Source organism: Lepidochelys kempii, chromosome 2 (assembly GCF_965140265.1).
Source record: "Lepidochelys kempii isolate rLepKem1 chromosome 2, rLepKem1.hap2, whole genome shotgun sequence".
Classification (NCBI taxonomy): domain Eukaryota; kingdom Metazoa; phylum Chordata; order Testudines; family Cheloniidae; genus Lepidochelys; species Lepidochelys kempii.
Window position 1 is genome coordinate 148,867,824 of NC_133257.1, and position 22,491 is coordinate 148,890,314.

General features: G+C 44.6%; 1 protein-coding gene across 1 annotated transcript in view; it reads right to left on the reverse strand.

The window, feature by feature from the left end:
- LPCAT1 (lysophosphatidylcholine acyltransferase 1) overlaps window positions 1–22,491 on the reverse strand; it is a 178,638-nt gene that overhangs the window by 13,524 nt on the left and 142,623 nt on the right. The gene's annotated exons all lie outside the window — the stretch shown is intronic.

Here is a 22,491-nt window from a genome sequence, read left to right on the forward strand (position 1 = left end):
TGCTTAACTAAAGCATAAGTTCCAGAAAAGTATCCAGGTATGATAGGATCCAGGTATGATAGGATAATCATTACATGATTTTGGTAATTAACTGATCTTTAAATATTCATGGTAAATAGGCCTAATGGCCTGTGATGGGATGTTAGATGGGGTGGGATCTGAGTTACCCAGGAAAGAATTTTCTTTAGTATCTGGCTGGTGAATCTTGCCCATACGCTCAAGGTTTAGCTGATTGCCATATTTGGGGTTGGGAAGGAATTTTCCTCCAGGGCAGATTGGAAGAGGCTCTGGAGGTTTTTCGCCTTCCTCTGTAGCATGGGGCACAGGTCACTTGCTGGAGGATTCTCTGCTCCTTGAAGTCTTTAAACCACGATTTGAGGACTTCAATAGCTCAGACATAGGTGAGGTTTTTCAGGAGTGGTTTGGTGAGATTCTGCGGCCTGCGTTGTGCAGGAGGTCAGACTAGATGATCATAATGGTCCCTTCTGACCTTAGTATCTATGAATCAGTCATGATCTGAAGACATGAAGAGCTGGAGAATACACCATTTCCCTTGATAGTTTTTTCCAATGGTTAGTCACCCTCACTGTTAAAAAAATTGTGCTTTATTTCCAATTTGAATTTGTCTGGCTTTGGCTTCCAGATACTGGTTTTTGTTAGGCCTTTCTTTTTTAGATTAAAGACCTCTTTGGTATATTCTAAATACCTGCTATTTTTTCCCCATGGAAGTACTTATACACTGCAATCAAGTCATCTCTCAATCTTCTTTTTGATAAACTCAGGCTTGGTCTACACTATGAGTTTAGGTCGAATTTAGCAGCGTTATCTTGATTTAACCCTGCACCTGTCCACACGACTAAGCCCTTTTTTTTGACTTAAAGGGCTCTTAAAATTTATTTCTTTACTCCACCCCCGATGAGGGGATTAGCGCTGAAATTGGCCTTGCTGGGTCAAATTTGGGTACTGTGGATGCAATTCGACAGTATTGGCCTCCGGGAGCTATCCCACAGTGCTCAGTTGTAACCGCTCTGGACAGCGCTCTCAACTCAGATGCACTGGCCAGGTATACAGGAAAAAGCCTGCGGACTTTTGAATCTCATTTCCTGTTTGGCCAGAGTGGCGAGCTCACCTGCACAGGTCACCATGCAGAGCTCATCATCACAGGAGACCATGCAGTCCCAGAATCGCCGAAGAGCTCCAGCATGGACCGAACAGGAGGTACGGGATCTGACCGCTGTACTGGGAGACGAATCCATGCTGGCAGAACTCCATTAGAAAAGATGAAATGTCAAAATAATCTCTAATGGCATGAAGGACGGTGGCTATAACAGGGACCCACAGCAGTGTCACATGAAAATTAAGGCGCTCAGGCAAGCCTACCAAAAAACCAGAGAGGCAAACGGCCACTCCGGTTCACAGCCCAAGACATGCCGCTTCTATGATGAGTTGCATACCATTCTACCCCAACCCTGTGCTTTGACTCCATCCAAGGAGTGGGAGGCAACACGGAAGCAGGTTTTGGGGGCGAGGAAGACATGACCTGCGAACCAGCTGAGTGGCGAACAGCAGAGAGGCTAACAGAGGGAGTTTGCCTGGAATCTGTCTGAGAGGAGGTACGCTAAGGTCTGCATTAGGGAGGCTGTGTTGGTGAGTATCTGAGTCTCTGTTGTGGGGACAGTTTGACCGTGTGCTTGACTGGTTCTTTGTTTGAACAGTGTGAATTGGGAGTGCTTTGTTCCAGGTGAGACTTGAGTGGGTCTGACTGTTATAAAAAGCCAGTCAGCTGTGAACTAGCTGAGTGGCGAACAGCAGCGAGGCTAACAGAGGGAGTTTGCCTGGGAGTTGGCTGGGTTGAGAGCCCACTGAGGCTTTCATCTTGCTGGCTTCTCTGAGTAGTTAGTACAACTCCTGAGGAAGCTCGTAGAAGGAAGGTAATATGGATGGGGAGTGTTCAGCTGTTGTGATCTGCACTGGATGTGCCATGTTTGTCTTTCTTCCACAGGACAGAAGCGACTTTGTCTGTACAAAGTGCAAGTTGGTCTCCATATTGGAAGAGAAGGTTCAAGGTCTGGAGAAACTAGTATCGACCCGGCGTTGCATAAGAGAAACTGAAATTTTCTGGACAGACGTCAGGATATGCTTCTACGGGCACAATGTTCTGAAGATTCAGAGCAGGCAGTGCAGCGGGGACAGGAGGACGGTGAAGAAATTTGGCAGCATGTGACCTCCAGAAGAAGAAAGAGGAGCGTCCATGTACCAGCAGCGCAGATACAGGTAAGAAACCATTTTCTTGTTCTCTCCACAGGTACTAATGCGGAGAGTGGACTAGATGATACATCTTAGGGAAGGGAACAGAAAGACTCCATCGATTCGAAGGCATGAGATGCACTGTCCTAGGGATCGGGGTTCCACGACCACCGCTCCCAAGAGGAGGAGGTGGGTGGTCTCTCCTCAGGGGGACTGAGTCATCTATCTGCCGCCCCGACCGGGAAAACCGAGATGTCTGCTGCTTGCCAGGAGCTAGGATTCATGATGTGATGGAGAGACTGCCGAGACTCATCAAGCCCTCGGATCGCTATCCTTTCCTGCTTCTCCACGTGGGCACCATGATACTGCCAAGAATGACCTTGAGCGGATCACTACAGACTATGTAACTCTGGGAATAAGAATAGAGGAGTTTGAGGTGCAAGTGGTGTTTTCGTCCATCCTCCCCATGGAAGGAAAAGGCCTGGGTAAAGACCGTCGAATCATAGAAGTCAACAAATGGCTACGCAGGTGGTGTCGAAGAGAAGGCTTTGGATTCTTTCACCATGGGATGGTGTTCCAAGAAGGAGGAGTGCAAGGCAGAGATGGGCTCCACCTAACCAAGAGAGGGAAGAGCATCTTCGCAAGCAGGCTGGCTAACCTAGTGAAGAGGGCTTTAAACTAGGTTCACCGGGAGAAGGAGACCAAAGCCTTGAGGTAAGTGGGATACCGGGAGGAAGCACGAGCAGGAGAACGCGAAAGGGGAGGGCTCCTGCCTCATACTAAGAAAGCAGGACAAACAGCAAGTTCTCTCAAGCGCCTATACACAAATGCAAGAAGCCTGAGAAACAAGCAGGGAGAACTGGAAGTCCTGGCACAGTCAAGGAATTATGATGTGATTGGAATAACAGAGATTTGGTGGGATAACTCACATGACTGGAGTACTGTCATGGATGGATATAAACTGTTCAGGAAGGACAGGCAGGGCAGAAAAGGTCCGGGAGTTGCATTGTATGTAAGAGAGCAGTATGACTGCTCAGAGCTCTGGTATGAAACTGCAGAAAAATCTGAGTGTCTCTGGATTAAGTTTAGAAGTGTGAGCAACAAGGCTGATGTCGTGGTGGGAGTCTGCTATAGACCACCAGATTAGGGGGATGAGGTGGACGAGGCTTTCTTCCAGCAACTCACAGAAGTTACTAGATCGCAGGCCCTGGTTCTCATGGGAGACTTCAATCACCCTGATATCTGCTGGGAGAGCAATACAGCGCTGCACAGACAATCCAGGAAGTTTTTGGAAAGGGTAGGGGACGATTTCCTGGTGCAAGTGCTGGAGGAACCAACTAGGGGCAGAGCTCTTCTTGACCTGCTGCTCACAAACCAGGAAGAATTAGTAGGGGAAGCAAAAGTGGATGGGAACCTGGGAGGCAGTGACCATGAGATGTTCAAGTTCAGGATCCTGACACAGGGAAGAAAGGAGAGCAGCAGAATACAGACCCTGGACTTCAGAAAAGCAGATTTTGACAACCTCAGGGAACTGATGGGCAGGATCCCCTGGGAGAATAACATGAGGGGGAAAGAAGTCCAGGAGAGCTGGCTGTATGTTAAAGAATCCTTATTGAGGTTACAGGGACAAACCATCCCGATGTGTAGAAAGAATAGTAAATATGTCAGGCGACCAGCTTGGCTTAACATTGAAATACTTGCTGATCTTAAACACAAAGAAGAAGCTTACAAGAAGTGGAAGATTGGACAAATGACCAGAAAAGAGTATAAACATATTGCTGAGGCATGCAGGAGTGAAATTAGGAAGGCCAAATCACACCTGGAGGTGCAGCTAGCAAGAGATGTTAAGAGTAACAAGAAGGGTTTCTTCGGGTATGTTAGCAACAAGAAGAAAGTCAAGGAAAGTGTGGGCTCCTTACTGAATGAGGGAGGCAACCTAGGAGCTGGCTAGATTGTCGGGCTCAATCGGTAGTGATCAATAGCTCCGTGTCTAGTTGGCAGCCGGTATGAAACGGAGTGCCCGAAGGGTTGGTCCTGGGGCCGGTTTTGTTCAATATCTTCATTAATGATCTGGAGGATTGTGTGGATGGCACCCTCAGCAAGTTTGCAGATGACACTAAACTGGGAGGAGAGGTAGATACGCTGGAGGGTAGGGATAGGATAGAGAGGACCCTAGACAAATTAGAGGATTGGGCCAAAAAAAATCTGATGAGGTTCAACAAGGACAAGTGCAGAGTCCTGCACTTAGGACGGAAGAATCCCATGCACCGCTACAGACTAGGGACAGAATGGCTAGGCAGCAGTTGTGCAGGAAAGGACCTAGGGGTTACAGTGGATGAGAAGCTGGATATAAGTCAACAGTGTGCCGTTGTTGCCAAGAAGGCCAACGGCATTTTGGGATGTATAATTAGGGGCATTGCCAGCAGATTGAGGGTCGTGATCGTTCCCCTGTAGTCAACATTGTTGAGGTCTCATCTGGAGTACTGTGTCCAGTTTTGGGCCCCACACTACAAGAAGGATGTGGAAAAATTGGAAAACATCCAGCGGAGGGTAACAAAAATGACTTGGGGACTGGAACGGCTGAGGGAACTGTGATTATTTAGTCTGCAGAAGAGAAGAATAAGGGGGGATTTGATAGCTGCTTTCAACTACCTGAAAGGGGGTTCCAAAGATCTAGACTGTTCTCAGTGGTAGCGGATGACAGAACAAGGAGTAAAGGTCTCAAGTTGCAGTGGGGGAGGTTTAGGTTAGATATTAGAAAAACTTTTTCACTAGGAGGGTGGTGAACCACTGGAATGCGTTACCTAGGGAGGTGATGGAATCTCCTTCCTTAGAAGTTTTTAAGGTCAGGCTTGACAAAGCCCTTGCTGGGCTGATTTAGTTGGGGATTGTTCCTGCTTTGAGCAAGGAGTTGGACTAGATGACCTCCTGAGGTCCCTTCCAACCCTGATATTCCATGATTCTATGATGATGAGGAGGTTGTAAATAGCTCACAGCAAGGAAGCAGACAAACCGGTGTCCCCAACCACCAGGATCTGTTTCTCACCCTGGACCTGGACCCAGTACCCCCCGAACCCACCCAAGGCGGGCTCCCAGACCCTGAAGGTGGAGAAGGCGGAGAAGGGACCTCTGGTGAGTGTACCTTTGTAAATATTATACATCGTTTAAAAGCAAGCGTGTTTAATGATTAATTTGCCCTGGCATTCGCAGCCAGTACAGCTACTGGAAAAGTCTGTTAACTTGTCTGGGGATGGAGCGGAAATCCTCCAAGGACATCTCCATAAAGCTCTCCTGGATGTACTCCCAAAGCCTCTGCAGAAAGTTTCTGGGGAGGGCAGCCTTATTCCGTCCTCCATGGTAGGACACTTTACCACGCCAGGCCAGTAGCATGTATTCGGGAATCACTGTGGAACAAAGCATTGCAGCGTATGGTCCCAGTGTTTGCTGGCATTCAAACAACATCCGTCTTTTATCTCTCTGTGTCACGCTCAGGAGACTGATATAATTCATGGTCACCTGGTTGAAATAGGGTGGCTTTAGTAAGCAGACATTCAGAGGTGCCTGTTCCTGCTGGGCTGTTTGCCTGTGGCTGCACAGAAATCTTACCTGTTGTTAGCCATGCGGTGTGGGGAGGGGTGAAGCCATCATCCCAGAGAATTGTGTGCGTGTGTGTGTGTGTGAGCTGGAGCGGGGGGGCGGAATAGTTGGGTTTCTGCTGCATGTTAACCCGGAAACCGCAGCCCCTCCTTTTAAATTGCCAACTCATTTTTTATAGGCAACCCAACGGCTACTTAGTATGGGAAATGAGGGCGCTGCTGTTTGAAACCATTCCCACATGTTATGAAAGTTAAAGAAGCCAAAATACTATGGCTTACCATGGCTGCCTGCAAGCCGAATTCTGCTGCCCGGCCCTGTGTGAGTGATTTCTCACACCAAACTGGCATATCCTCAATAAGAGACAAAATGGGACCTTGTAATGAAAGCACATATGCTATGTAATGTTAACAGCAAGGTTTACCGTGAAAGCGTGTACCCATTGTTCTATAAAATGTGTCTTTTTAACTACCACTCTCCCTTTTTTTCCTCTACCAGTTGCATATGTTTCTCCTAGGCTAGCGAAGATTAGAAGGCAAAAAAAAACGCACTCATGATGAAATGTTCTTTGACCTCATGCTGTCCTCCCACACTGACAGAACACAGCAAAATACGTGGAGGCAGACAATCTCAGAGTGCAGGAAAACACAATATGACCGCGAGTAGAGGTGGTGGGCTGAAGATGGTAGGTGGTATCAGCTTGCTGAAAGAAGGCAGGAGTCAATGCTCAGGCTGATGGAGGATCAAACTCATATGCTCCAGCGTATGGCTGAGCTGCAGGAAAGGCAGCAGGAGAACAGACCACCGCTACAGACCCTGTGTAACCAACCGCCCTCTTCCCCAAGTTCCATAGCCTCCTCACCAGACGCCCAAGAATGCGGTGTGGGGGCCTTTGGCCACTCAGCCACTCCACCCCAGAGGATTGCCCAAGCAACAGAAGGCTGGCATTCAATAAGTTTTAAAGTGCTGTGTGGCCTTGTCCTTCCCTCCTCCACCACCCCTCCCGGGCTACCTTGGCAGTTATCCCCCTGTTTGTGTGATGAATAAATAAAGAATGCATGAATGTGAAGCAACAATGACTTTATTGCTTCTGCAAGTGGTGATCGAAGGGGGGAGGGGAGGGTGGTTAGCTTACAGGAAAGCAGAGTGAACCCGGGAGGGGGTTTCCATCAAGGAGAAACAAACAGAACTTTCACACCATAGCCTGGCCATTCCTGAACCTGGTTTTCAAAGCTTCTCTGATGCACACCGCGTCCTCCTGTACTCTTCTAACTGCCCTGGTGTCTGGCTGCGCATAATCAGCAGCCAGGCAATTTGCCTCAACCTCCCACCCCGCCATAAATGTCTCCCCCTTACTCTCATAGATATTGTGGAGTGCACAGCAAACAGTAATTACAATGGGAACACTGGTTTCGCTGAGGTCTGAGCGAGTCATAGAATCATAGAATATCAGGGTTGGAAGGGACCCCAGAAGGTCATCTAGTCCAACCCCCTGCTCAAAGCAGGACCAATTCCCAGTTAAATCATCCCAGCCAGGGCTTTGTCAAGCCTGACCTTAAAAACCTCTAAGGAAGGAGATTCTACCACCTCCCTAGGTAACGCATTCCAGTGTTTCACCACCCTCTTAGTGAAAAAGTTTTTCCTAATATCCAATCTAAACCTCCCCCACTGCAACTTGAGACCATTACTCCTCGTTCTGTCATCTGCTACCATTGAGAACAGTCTAGAGCCATCCTCTTTGGAACCCCCTTTCAGGTAGTTGAAAGCAGCTATCAAATCCCCCCTCATTCTTCTCTTCTGCAGGCTAAACAATCCCAGCTCCCTCAGCCTCTCCTCATAACTCATGTGTTCCAGTCCCCTAATCATTTTTGTTGCCCTTCGCTGGACTCTCTCCAATTTATCCACATCCTTCTTGAAGTGTGGTGCCCAAAACTGGACACAGTACTCCAGATGAGGCCTCACCAATGTCAAATAGAGGGGAACGATCACGTCCCTCGATCTGCTCGCTATGCCCCTACTTATACATCCCAAAATGCCATTGGCCTTCTTGGCAACAAGGGCACACTGCTGACTCATATCCAGCTTTTCGTCCACTGTCACCCCTAGGTCCTTTTCCGCAGAACTGCTGCCTAGCCATTCGGTCCCTAGTCTGTAGCTGTGCATTGGGTTCTTCCGTCCTAAGTGCAGGACCCTGCACTTATCCTTATTGAACCTCATCAGATTCCTTTTGGCCCAATCTTCCAATTGGTCTAGGTCCTTCTGTATCCTATCCCTCCCCTCCAGCGTATCTACCACTCCTCCCAGTTTAGTATCATCCGCAAATTTGCTGAGAGTGCAATCCATACCATCCTCCAGATCATTTATGAAGATATTGAATAAAACCGGCCCCAGGACCGACCCTTGGGGCACTCCACTTGATACCGGCTGCCAACTAGACATGGAGCCATTGATCACTACCCGTTGAGCCCAACAATTTAGCCAGCTTTCTACCCACCTTATAGTGCATTCATCCAGCCCATACTTCCTTAACTTGCTGACAAGAATACTATGGGAGACCGTGTCAAAAGCTTTGCTAAAGTCAAGAAACAATACATCCACTGCTTTCCCTTCATCCACAGAACCAGTAATCTCATCATAAAAGGCGATTAGATTAGTCAGGCATGACCTTCCCTTGGTGAATCCATGCTGGCTGTTCCTGATCACTTTTCTCTCATGCAAGTGCTTCAGGATTGATTCTTTGAGGACCTGCTCCATGATTTTTCCAGGGACTGAGGTGAGGCTGACTGGCCTGTAGTACCCAGGATCTTCCTTCTTCCCTTTTTTAAAGATTGGCACTACATTAGCCTTTTTCCAGTCATCCGGGACTTCCCCGGTTCGCCACGAGTTTTCAAAGATAATGGCCAGTGGCTCTGCAATCACAGCCGCCAATTCCTTCAGCACTCTCGGATGCAACTCGTCCGGCCCCATGGACTTGTGCACGTCCAGCTTTTCTAAATAGTCCCTAACCACCTCTATCTCCACAGAGGGCAGGCCATCTCTTCCCCATTTTGTGATGCCCAGCGCAGCAGTCTGGGAGCTGACCTTGTTAGTGAAAACAGAGGCAAAAAAAGCATTGAGTACATTAGCTTTTTCCACATCCTCTGTCACTAGGTTGCCTCCCTCATTCAGTAAGGGGCCCACACATTCCTTGGCTTTCTTCTTGTTGCCAACATACCTGAAGAAACCCTTCTTGTTACTCTTGACATCTCTGGCTAGCTGCAGCTCCAGGTGCGATTTGGCCCTCCTGATAACATTCCTACATGCCCGAGCAATATTTTTATACTCTTCCCTGGTCATATGTCCAACCTTCCACTTCTTGTAAGCTTCTTTTTTATGTTTAAGATCTGCTAGGATTTCACCATTAAGCCAAGCTGGTCGCCTGCCATATTTACTATTCTTTCGACTCATCGGGATGGTTTGTCCCTGTAACCTCAACAGGGATTCCTTGAAATACAGCCAGCTCTCCTGGACTCCTTTCCCCTTCAAGTTAGTCCCCCAGGGGATCCTGGCCATCCGTTCCCTGAAGGAGTCAAAGTCTGCTTTCCTGAAGTCCAGGGTCCAGTAAACTGACCCTTTAAATGTCCAAATGCACATTCTACCACCATTCTGCACTTGCTCAGCTTATAGTTGAACAGCTCCTGACTACTGTCCAGACTGCCTGTGTATGGCTTCATGAGCCATGGCATTAAGAGGTAGGCTGGGTCCCCAAGGATAACTATAGGCATTTCAACATCCCCAACAGTAATTTTCTGGTCTGGAAAGAAAGTCCCTTGCTGCAGCTTTTGAAACAGACCAGAGTTCCTGAAGATTCGAGCATCATGTACCTTTCCCGGCCATCCCACGTTGATGTTGGTGAAACATCCCTTGTGATCCACCAGTGCTTGCAGCACCATTGAAAAGTACCCCTTGCGGTTTATGTACTAGCTGCCTTGGTGCTCTGGTCCCAAGATAGGGATATGGGTTCTGTCTATCGCCCCACCACAGTTAGGGAATCCCATTGCAGCAAAGCCATCCACTATGACCTGCACATTTCCCAGAGTCACTACCCTTGATATCAGAAGCTCAGTGATAGTGTTGGCTACTTGCATCACAGCAGCCCCCACAGTAGATTTGCCCACTCCAAATTGATTCCCGACTGACTGGTAGCTGTCTGGAGTTGCAAGCTTCCACAGGGCTATCACCACTCGCTTCTCAACTGTGAAGGCTGCTCTCATCTTGGTATTCTTGCACTTCAGGGCAGGGGAAAGCAAGTCACAACGTTCCATGAAAGTGCCCTTATGCATGTGAAAGTTTCGCAGCCACTGGGAATCGTCCCAGACCTGCAACACTATGCGGTCCCACCACTCTGTGCTTGTTTCCTGGACCCAGAATCGGTGTTCCACGCCATGAACCTGCCCAACTGACACCATGATGTGCACACTGCAGGGGCCCGTACTTTGTGAGAAGTCTATGTCCATGTCCTCATCACTCTCGTCACCATGCTGCAATCACCTCCTCCTCACCTGGTTTCGTTTTTCTTGCAGGTTATAGTCCTGCATATCCTTCTGGATAACGCGTGCGGTGTTTATAGTGCTCATAATTGCCGCGGTGATCTGAGCGGGCTCCATTTTTCCCAGTGCTATGGCTTCTGCACTGAAAAAAGGTGCAAAACGATTGTCTGCTGTTGCTCTGATGGAGGGAGGGGCGACTTACAGGGTTGGCTTACAGGGAATTAAAATCAACAAAGGGGGTGGCTTTGCATCAAGGAGAAACAGAATGGCCCCCTCAAGGATAGAACTCAAAACCCTGGGTTTAGCAGGCCGTTGATTTCACGGAGGGAGGGAGGAGAAAATGAATACAAAACAAATCTGGTCTATTTCTTGTTTTGATCTACTTCATCTATCTTTATACATCTTGCTGGCAGCAGACTGTGCAGTATGACTGCTGGCCATCGTCATCTCCTGGGTGCTTGGCAGAACACGGTGCAGTATGACTGCTGGCCATTGTCATCTCCTGGCTGCTCATTAAAAGACGGTGCAGTAGGACTGCCGGCAGCACTGAATCGTCATGAGATGAAACTTAAAAGAGTAATGACCTGGCTGAGTCACTCCCGTGTTTTCCCAGGCACCCCTGACCTTACCGAGGTCGGTTAAAAGAGCACCCTGGAGTACGTCGATGATGGCTACCAGTCATACTGCACTGTCTGCTGCCAAAAGGCAATGAGCGGCTGCGGTGTCGCAATGCAGTACCACCTCTGCCAACACCCAAGAGACATACGGTGGCAGTGAGCTGAGCGGGCTCCATGCTTGCCGTGGTATGGCGGCTGCTCGGGTAACCCAGGAAAAAAGGCGCGAAACAATTGTCTGCGTTGTTTTCATGGAGGAAGGGAGGGAGGGAACGGGGGCCTGATGATATGTACCCAGAATCACCCGCGATAATGTTTTTGCCCCATCAGGCATTGGGATTTCTACCCAGAATTCAAATGGGCGGCGGAGACTGCGGGAACTGTAGGATAGCTACCCACAGTGCAACGCTCTGTAAGTCGACAGTTGCCTCGGTACTGTGGACACACTCCGCTGACTAAATGCCGGATAAATTCACTAAGACCATTTGTGTGGGGATACACACAATCGACTGTATAAAAATGCTTTCTACAAAACCAACTTCTATAAATTCGACCTCATTTCGTAGTGTAGGCATAGCATGAACAATTGAACCGTTTAAGTCTTGCATCTTGCAATGCAAGGCATTTTCTCCAAGCCTTGCATAGTTTTTGTGGCTCTTTTCTGCACCCTCTCCAATTTTTCAACATACTTTTTGAAACGTGGACATCAGAACTGGACACAATATTCCAGTATCAGCCTCACAGTGCCCTGTATAGAGGTAAAATAACCTTCCTACTCACCACTCCCCTGTTTATACATTTAAGTATCACAATTTTCCAATACAGTGCTGTGGAAAAAAGGCTAATGTAAGTGCCTAAAAGCATAATAACCAAGAAAACAGCATTAATATCACAAATAGAAAAGTGGCTATAACAAAAATTCAGAAAAACCCTTAAAATCCCTGCTGAAAAGCCATGGCAAACTTAAAAAAGATTCTATTATAAATACAATTCTGCCCTTGTCATTTTCTGTTCCCTTTCTCTCAGTAATGTCTTCTTTAATTACTATGTTCCTTTGGATGGAAAGAAGAGATTTCTTTCATATGGAGTTCATCAGTAGCTTATTCTTCACTTGTCAAATTCATAAGATTTTGTAACATTAATTAGTACGGAACATAATGAGATAGTTTACCTGTAATTGTTCTCTAAAGATATGTATCCCAGCAAATTGGAGCTTTCACCAGCTTAATAAGAACCCCATGATAGTCAAGCAGTTTATGTGATGCATGTAAAAATAATGTAACCATGTGGACCTTTTCAGATCAGACCACAAACCTTTTACACTTACAGCTGTAAGCCTTTATGCTAGATTCATCATAGGACAACCTGAAAAAAACCCCTCAATTTCTACAGGAGCATGCTGACAAGAAGAGGCATCTGGGGCTGGGAGAGAAAAATGCTCTGGTTCTGCATAATCATAAGGACAGACTCTTAGCATGATGGACCTCAGCCACCACCAATCCTTAATAAGATTGAGAACCATATTTTTTCTCAACCAAGAGTTGCCTGCTGATTAAGGGTGCTGCAAACAAATTTATCTCCACTTTCCCTATCATTCAAGAAATATCTGATCCAGTGACCACTTGTAGGTCTATCAACTAATGTCCTGTCATTTAAGTGCCTAAGAGGAATGTCCTGTGGTACACCACCTGATTCCACACTTGTAACACTTTTAAAAGCAGAAGATATAAGCCTGTTACTTGCTGCTTGTTCATGTAAACCTTTGTGGGCTGATCAGGTCCACTCAAGAGACTCATGCAGAGAAGTAGCATGGGAATAATAAATACAGTTGTTGTCACCAGGCTCAACATCTGTAGCCTGGCTCTAATAAATCCCCATCATTTCTGCTGTGTCCTAGATACTGTTCTGGGAAGGGAAGGCTCTCAATTGAGTCACATTGAGTCACATAGCAGAAGTTCGAAGTATACCAAATGTCCCCGAGGACCGAGATAGAAATGTAGGTAGTTTATTTTTAATCCCAGTAAGTATAGCACACTCAGTGTGGCACAGATTGATCCTTCCATTCCCTTCCAAGATGGTATTCTTGTTCAGAGTTAACTGCCACCACATATTCATGAAACATTGTCAGCCTCAAAAGCAATATACAAAATTGGTAATGTTATTCCTCTATTACAAGTCTGATATAACATACTGTGTTTTGATGTATCCTGTGAACATATGTGTGCATGCATAGTCAGTCACTTATCTTTACAAAACGTGTAATTGTGCATTTGTTTGCTTTTTTAGACAAAAATTAAGGTCCCTGAATTTCAGGATGGGTCTGAGTTCTCCTGTCATTTTGGATATCAAGCACTACCTGAAATAAGATCACAGTGCCCCCAAAGTTCAAGGGGCTAGGTCTACAGAGGAATTTAAGTGGTGCAATACTTTAGACACCTCTTGGATTAGCTGGCAACTGAGCAAGGTTTTAAGGATCGCAGTGATGCCTAAATGTTAGACTTAGGTAGCTAAAGTGAATTTAGGTGCCTAAGTTCTTTTGTGATCTAGTCCAGGCCGACTCTGCATCTCTGACATTGGCAATAGTAAGTACAATGCAGAAAAATATTATTTTTGTCTTACTTATATCCTCACTTAAATGCAACTCTCTCTCTTTGCTTTCTTCTCCTGTATATTAATGCCCTTCCAACTGCTTTTCCAACTCATCCTACCACATCATGCACTTCACCCACAATCACTGTCTAATCTCATTCTCCGTCCTTGTCAACTGCAGCTCCTAAAACTAAAGCTGGCACAGTGAGCAACGCACTCTGCTTCTCATCCTAAAGACCCAACAGCTCAAAGACAGTATGCCACTAATAAGAGGAATCAGGAGCTCCTTAGGAGAATCTTTTCTTTGGGGAATAGGAAGGATTAGTTCCCTGAATCTTCTGGTGTGGAGAGAAAAAAATCCCTAGCCTCTAACAAATGTACAAGAAAAGAACAATGTTGTCATCAAACTGCTTAAAGAATGTTCTTCTGCAGTGTTTTTTTTTGGGGGGTGGGGGTGGGGTGGGGAAGGAGTTCAAAGGAGAGTGTGAATCAAGGGTCCTTGCAGCAATTCTTCATTATCCTCTGTATTCTATCCACTATATTGGGGAACCTCAATGTGGAGTGGATCTTCTGTAGAGTCCCAAAGCCAAAATACCTCACAAAAGGTTTTACTAACTTGAAAAGCTATTGGGACAAACTATCAAATTTTAACCCCTAATATTGCTCGAACACAGCTCTATCCAAGTGAATTCTGCAAAAGTTTATCCAAGAGGTCTGGTCTAGCCGCAGCTTCTGAACTCTACACCTAAGGTGGCAGTAAGGAAGGTTAATCTATTTTGAGGATAGTCAGGCATAAAGAGGAAGGAAAATAATGTTTCCAAACATGTCCCTGAGATTGCTAACATTTCTTTCCAAAAACTGAGATAAATGGGTGGCAAGCTGAGCCTAAATTCTGCAGAAAGGTTCCTGTCTTCTGATACAGACAAAAAAGCTGGAGCACTTTCATTTAAAGTTTAAAATGCAGGTTTTTAATTTTGTATTAAAATGAATAATACAGTCTCTACAGCAGCCCTTATGTTATTTATTTTGACATTAAATTGAATGTATTCTATGCGGTCCTATTTTCCATTTAATAGAGATGAATGGGATAGTTCATATTTCTCTTTACAGGCTTTCTAGAGATTCAGGAAGACACAACTATGAGGTCTAAAACATTGAGAAAAGACATCTTGTATCTGGAGCATAGTTGTGTGGCAATGGGGTAGATTCTATGTAGTCCAAATTCCATGCTTGAAGACTACATTGGACCCTATAAATGAGCTGCAATTGCAACGTAAGATTCACACGTAAAATTCTATAGAATTTTACAAGCACTTTTATACAAACTGTTACCCCCCAAAAATCCCATTGATAGCAAACAGGCTACGGGGGGATTTTACAACTGGAAACACCCCATATCTGAATTGAGGAATCATTACTCCTGCAGGAATTCTGTGCCAAAATATTAAAAATTCTGCACCAAAAATTAAAAATTCTGTGCACAATATTTTAAAATTCTACATATTTTGTCAAAATAACATAGTATAATCATGCTGGTTTTAATTATTTTGGTAATGTATTTAAACTGCAATACAATGGATGGAGACTAGGAGTGGAGAGCAGTGGAGGATATCCCCAACCTCCCCCTCTGTCTAATTACTATGCAGCTAGGTTTCAGAGTAACAGCCGTATTAGTCTGTATTCGCAAAAAGAAAAGGCGTACTTGTGGCACCTTAGAAATAAATTGGTTAGTCTCTAAGGTGCCACAAGTACTCCTTTTCTTTATGCAGCTAGATTAGACTTATAGTCTATAGGATTGGCTACATGCATTGTCTTTGGTGTGACACCCAAAGCACATCGACCTGGGGTAAATGACTGGCCTGTTGGGATTAGGAGTAACCTAAATATTGTTGTGATTCTTGGTGTAAGGGGCCACCTATCAGAAAGATACACTCAAATGCGGGGGGCCAAACAGACTGGAGTACCCAAGCACACTGTCTGTGCCTCTGTGTTAAGGCTGTTCAAGTGCCTGAGGAGTTTGCACCTGGTGCAGCTGGTTGGTGAAATCTAAGCCTAGAACTCGAAACCAATTTGGGGTTTGTGACTTGGTTAACAGCCTGCCTTGAGGTTGGTACTCACCATCTTGCGTCACTGTTAGGAGCATCATACTGGCATAGTTGTGGCAGGATTCACATACCACAGGTCAATTAAGTTTAGAGACCATAACCCCATGCTGTTAAAATTTAAACTTAAAACTGAGAATTTTAGAAGGCAAAAGAATAGACGTAAGAAGTGAACCGGAGTTCACAACAGGAAATATCCTTTAAAAGGAAAACTCCAGATCAGGAGCTGAGAACTTTGCTAGTAAGTTTTGATCAGGTGCAAAGGGAAGAACACGAGATGGAATCAGATCCAGAGAGTGAGAACCATCCTATCTCAGAGCCCGCAGAGGCAACTACTGCAATGAAACTGGGCCAACTGCAGAACCCAAGAGCCAAGGAAGAACATGAGTACCAGAGACTGACGGCAAAATTGTGGATTGGGGGGAGGGATAGCTCAGTGGTTTGAGCATTGGCCTGCTAAACCCAAGGTTGTGAGTTCAATCCTTGAGGGGGCCATTTAGGGATCTGGGCCAAAAATTGGGGATTGGTCCTGCTTTGAGCAGGGGGTTGGACTAGATGACCTCCTGAGGTCTCTTCCAACCCTGATATTCTATGATCAGGGAGACTGACTGCATAGAAGAGTACCCGTCCTCCTTTGAAAGATTATATGGGATGTACAATATCCCAGTGGATAAGCAGATGCCTATCCTCTTAACCAGATTAACTGGGGAAGTGAGACAAGTTTTTAAATATATGGAGAAAGGTGATGCTAAAGCCTACAAGAAATTTAAAGAAATTGTATTGAAAAGATTTAAGATTACCTCTGAAACCTATTGATTGATTGATGTATAGAAACCTCAGCCTATTAGACAATATTGCTCATGTTAACTATGTGCATAAAATGTGTGATTTTGTGAGAAAACAGATAATGGGGATGGGGGCTGAAGGTGATTATGGAAAACAGTCTGAACTGATGGCCCAGGAGCAATTGTTATGGGCAGTTACAGATGAGGTAAAAGCAGCCATCTGTGCCTAAAAACCATTCAGTTTTATAGATTGCAGAAATTGCTGACCAATATGTAGAATCAAGGACCCACAGAGGTACAAATCCCAGGGGGAGGGAAATCCCCTTGTCACCCAGGTTATGCAAGGAGAAAGGACTGAAAATAAACCTAACCCCAACTTTCAAAACTCCTCCCTTGCCAAGAGAACCCAGGGTTTAAAATCCCATATTAAAAGGGAGAACAATTTATCTGCCACGAGTATGGGACTCCCAGCTATATAAAACCTAACTGCTCAAAATAACCCCACAATCCACAACCCCATCTGCCCCAATGAACGCCTCCACTATTGCTCCAGAGGCAGTAGTGGAGCAGGAGGAAATCCTAGTGACTTATATTAGGACTGAATCTTGGGAGGGGAATGCTAAAGTAAATGACATAGCTTGTAAGGGCTGGAGGGACACAGCATCCCAAGTCACTCTGGTCAGAGAAAGTTTGGTAAGGAAGACAGACATCCTGGTAAAAGCTTAAATATATTAGCTTTGGCCAAATTTCCTGTAACTGTAACTTTGGCCAAGTTGTACCTTGAGTGTGAGAATTTTAAAGGAGATAGTGTTGTGGCTATTAGAAATCTACTCCCTGCTGATGTTTTAATTGGTCATTATATAGTAGCCATGTCTAAGCAGATTAATATCATAACTCCCAGTCAACAAGTGTGTGGCTTTGTCTTGCCTGCCTTGGACTGTAGGGAGAATGGTGAGGTGATGCAGCTCAGAATAATACCCTGGCTGAGGTAGATTTTTTCTAGAAGGAGGTTTGTTGCACAGGGAGGCTCCAGTAAGGAAAAAGAGACACCTTGGTGAGGTTTTCAAGCAGGTGCTTTGTGCCTGTTAAGTACAGGACAGAGTTGCTGCAGGTAGCTCATGACTGTCCCTTTGCTGGGCATTTAGAAGTGCAGAGAACTTGTGATAGGCTCAAACAGAATTTCTATTTGCCTCACATGTTTAAGACAGTAAAAGATTAGAGTAAGAGCTGTTTTATGTCAAAAGCATAAGAGGTTACGGGGACCATGCTAGGCACCTTTGCCCATCATTAAGGAGGTGTTTTCCAGAGTGTACATAGATATTGTGGTACCCCTACCCAGACCTTCTAGAAATGAAAAGAAATATATACTGGTTGTGGTGGATTCTGCCACCAGGTACCCTGAAGCCACAACTCTATCTAACATAGAAGCTGAAACCGTGGCTACTGCCCCTAATTACCATTTTTAGCAGGGCGAATCCTAATTACCATTTTTAGCAGGATAGGTTTTCCCATGGAAATCTTGTCTGACAGTGGTGCAAATTTCACGTCTGTGGTTTTCAAGAAGTTATGGGAGTTGTGTGGAGTGAGGCATATAAAAGCCACCCCTGAGCATCCAGAGACAAGTGATCTGCTAGAAAGATTCGATGGAACATTGAAGTCTATGCTGGGAAGGTACGTCATTTGGTGAGAAAATGACTGGGATGTGTTACTGCCTTATTGTTACTCACATACAGCATTGTACCGCAAGAGTCCACACAGTTTGCTCCCTTTGATCTCTTTTACAGGAGACAGAAAAGGGGACCCTTAGATTTAATTCAAGGGTCATGTGAGGGTAGTACAGAAGATCCAGGACAGCCTGTAGGGGAGTATGTCACTTGTTTTAAAGGAGATTTAAAGGCTATGATGGATTTAGTGCACCAGAACCTTCAAAAGAATCAGAACCCTCAGAAAACATGGTACAACAGGCAAGCTGGAGAAAGATCTTTTGATATTGGTGACCTGGTGCTATTGTTGATCCCAGTGAGGAAAAACCAATACGCAAGACTATTGGGAGGGATCTTTTGAGGTGACAGAGTGAATGAGATTACTTACGATGTAGAAAAGCTCTATGGCAGGGGAGCTGTGCACCTGGTACATGTCAACGGATTAAAAACTTATCATGAAAGAGAGATGGTGGTGATTATGATTTGTTGTACTGATAAGGGAACATTTATCAGCCCTTTAATTCTTTAGTCAAAAAGAGTAAGGAACAAACTCCCCTAGAGAGCATTGAGGTTTGGGAATGGTTGGACCCCACCCAAAAGCAGATGTTGGCTCCTTTGACATGCCACAGACAAGCATTTTCCAACTTGCCGGGTTTAACTAATAAAATGGTGCATTCCATAGAAACTACAGGGCTGTGCAAAGACAGTTTCAAGATGAGGTGGACAACATGCAAGTTATGGGGATGATTACTAAATTGAAAAGTCCCTGGACATCTCCCATTGTAACAGTACCCAAAAGAATTAAAACCATGAGGTTTTAGAAGGGTAAACACCATCACTCAGCCTGATCCTTACCTCAAACCTCAGCTAGAGGACCCACTGGGTGGGGTGTGTGTGCAAAATTCCTAAATACTCTAGATTTAACTTGCAGCTATTGGCAAATTCCCTCAGATGCTGATGCCAAGGAAAAGTCAGGTTTCATGTGGAATCTGACCTGAGTTTAAAGCAATGCCATTTGGATTGATTAACACCGAGGCTACCTTTCAGAGGCTTGTCAATGAAGTGCTTGCAAGCCTTTGCCTGGGCCGACATGGATGACTTAGCTATTTTTTGCAGCTCCTGGCAAGACCACCTGAATCATGTTGGAATTGTGTTGCAGAGGTTTAGAGAAGCCAACCTCACTGTCAAGAGTCCAAATGTAAGACAGGGCCCAGAGAGGTACCTTATTTAGGACGGGGGGTAGGGGGGGATTTGTTTGCCCTAATCCTTTAAAAGTAGAAGCTATTCGGAACTGTCAAACAAACCAGAAAGCAGGTCCAATACTTTATGAGCCTGGCCAGCTACTACCTAAGGTTTACAAAGGGATTTAGTGACATTGTGGTTCCTAAAACTGACCTTACAAAAAAAGGGGGGAACCAGACAATGTGAGCTGGACTGAAGCCTGTAAAAAAAAGTCTTCAAGGACATAAAAGAGGCTTTGTTTAAAAAGCCAGCTTTAGTCAGCCCTGATTTCAGCAAACCTTTTGTGCTGTGTACTGATGCTTCCAATACTGGTTAGCTACAGTACTTATGTAGGCTGGGGCAGAGCACAAGAGGCACCTAATTGCCTTGGTAAGTAAAAAGCTGATTTCCATTGAACAGAACTATGCTGTCATTGAGAGGAAATGTTATGCTATGGTTTGCGTTATTAGACAACTTAAGCCATAATTATATAATAGCAAATTTAACGCTCTAATGGACTGCTCCCCACTAACATGGTTGCACAGACTGCTGTGTTGGAGTGTGGCTCTACAGGAGTATGACATGGAAATTATCCGTATCAAGGGAAAAGAAAATGAAGTGGATGACACCTTATCAAGAATAGGGGGACCCTGAGGTGTATTCAGGAGTACTGGTAACACTCCTTCCTACACCATTTTTGTGTTGGTGTGATGCTGGCAGGCTTGGTGCCAGCTCATGCCAAAGCCCCATGTCTCAATTGGACACTGACAGATACATAGCTGGAATCTGTCTTGATCACTTGTGGGTTAATACTGATAGAATAGGTATTAGAATTATAAGAAAGAATTTAGTGTTTAGACTATCAAATGCTTGTGAGCTGCTGCATGCATTCATCTTACTCGTAACTGTATTCCATAGTGTAGTGTAATATTTGAGTGGGTGTATGAATCGCCACCACACAGAAGAGGCACATTAATTAGTGTGAAGAGCTGCTCTACTACAGAAATTGTTACCCTCCACCCTGAAAGAGGAGACCAGTTGATTACGAGACAGGTTATGGGTAGATCTTACAAGGGGATAACTCCACATATCTGGACTGAGGATACCAACAATCTACCAACAAAAGGATTAAATACTCTTATTGTTCTGTTCTCCTCTCTGTGATCCAATCACCGGAGCTTGCAGCTCAGAGCACTTGGCAGGAGATGGATAAAAACTAAAACGAACAAGGATCTCTATATTGCTTGGACTTGGAGAGGGGCAGGTGATGCAAGGTGTTTCTAGGTATAAGAAAGAGCTCCCCAGCTGCTTAGCCTGGGTTAGCTCTAAAGGACAAATAGAAGCCCCTATTACCTTTTGAAACCTAAGACTCTAACTCATTCATGTGTCGATAGTTGCTTGCTTTAACCTTGTAAATATCTCTCTAATTTCCTTTTCATGTTTAATAAACCTTCATATAGTTTACTACAGGATTGGCTACAAGTGTTATCTTTGGTATAAGATTAAAGCACCATTGACCTGGGGTAAGTGACTAGTCCGTCAGGATCACAAGTAATCTGAATATTGTTGTGATTGTGGGTGCCACTGGAAGTAACCACAAATAACATTGCCTTGTCCTGCTCGATTTTCCTCAGGACTCTCGGCAGGAGGTGAATCGAGGGGAAAAATGCATATAACAGTAGTGGAGATAATTGGACAAGAAATGTATTCTCCACAGAGTGCTGGCCACGACCATCCTTGGAGCAATACTTCTGGCGCTTCTTGTTTTCATTTGATGAGAAGTGGTCCTACGATGGATGGCCTTGCTGCTGGAATATAGCCTGGTTTATGAAGTAATGCAGTTCCCATTCATGGTCTTTGGAGAAACATCTGCTGTGACCGTCAGTAAGCATGTTTTGTGTTCCAGGTCGGCGAACATCAGACAGGGGGACATGATGGCAAATACACCTGTTCCCAAGGTTGACACCTCTATGCATAAGCAGGAGTATCTTGTCCCTTCTTGCCTGTTGATATAATAAACTGCTGTCCTGTTGTCTGACATGACTAATGTATACAATCCAGATCAACTGCAGGAAGGGCTTGCGCACTGCACATAGCTCAAATACATTGATATGGAGACTACACTCTTACAGGTTTCAGAGTAGCAGCCATGTTAGTCTGTATTGGCAAAAAGAAAAGGAGTACTTGTGGCACCTTAGAGACTAACCAATTTATTTGAGCATAAGCTTTCGTGAGCTACAACTCACTTCATCGGATGCATTCGATGAAGTGAGCTGTAGCTCACGAAAGCTTATGCTCAAATAAATTGGTTAGTCTCTAAGGTGCCACAAGTACTCCTTTTCTTTTTACACTCTTACAGTGTCCAAGCAGAGTGGATAAAAGTTGATTTTAAAAAATCTAAAAAAAAAAAAAAAAATCAGATTTTTAAATTAAATACAGCTTTATTTTTAGAAGAAGTCTATTTAAAACTAAATTTGAAATTGACAACCTAGATTAAAGCCTAAACTAACTATAATCTATTCAAATCATGTAAACACAAAAAATAATATTAAATGCATATTACATTAAGAAAGTTTGCTGCAAAGTTATAAAGGAAGTCCACTGAACTAGCAGAAGTAATTGGCTAAGCACTTAGAACCAGAGTTTGCTGAAGTGTTGAATCAACTTTTGGTAGTAGTAGCCTCCTTTGCAGAGAGAACAGTTTCTTCATTTCAGTCTATTCAACTAGTTCAGTTTGATGACTAGTCCATTCAAAGTTAAGAAACCAATTGGGAGCTGAAAAAGCAGGAAAGCTTACTTTCCCCTTTCAATCCATGAATAAAAAAAAATGAGAGAGAGGATGAGATCTACTGGTTCTAACAGCTATAGCTTAACTGACATTTATTCAGATTCTTACTTTTAGCTTTTTTATGTTAGCAAATGGTGAATGATGCATTTCTTATTTACTAGATATTTTTTTTTAACTTGCAATTGGTATCAAGCTCTATTTGAATGGAAATTCAAATTCAATTAACAGTGCTCAAAAATAGCATTTTAATTTTTTTGAAATTGAACAAAGCTACCTTAAATGTGCTGGATTATCCAAAAGTTTATCAAACATGTTTTTC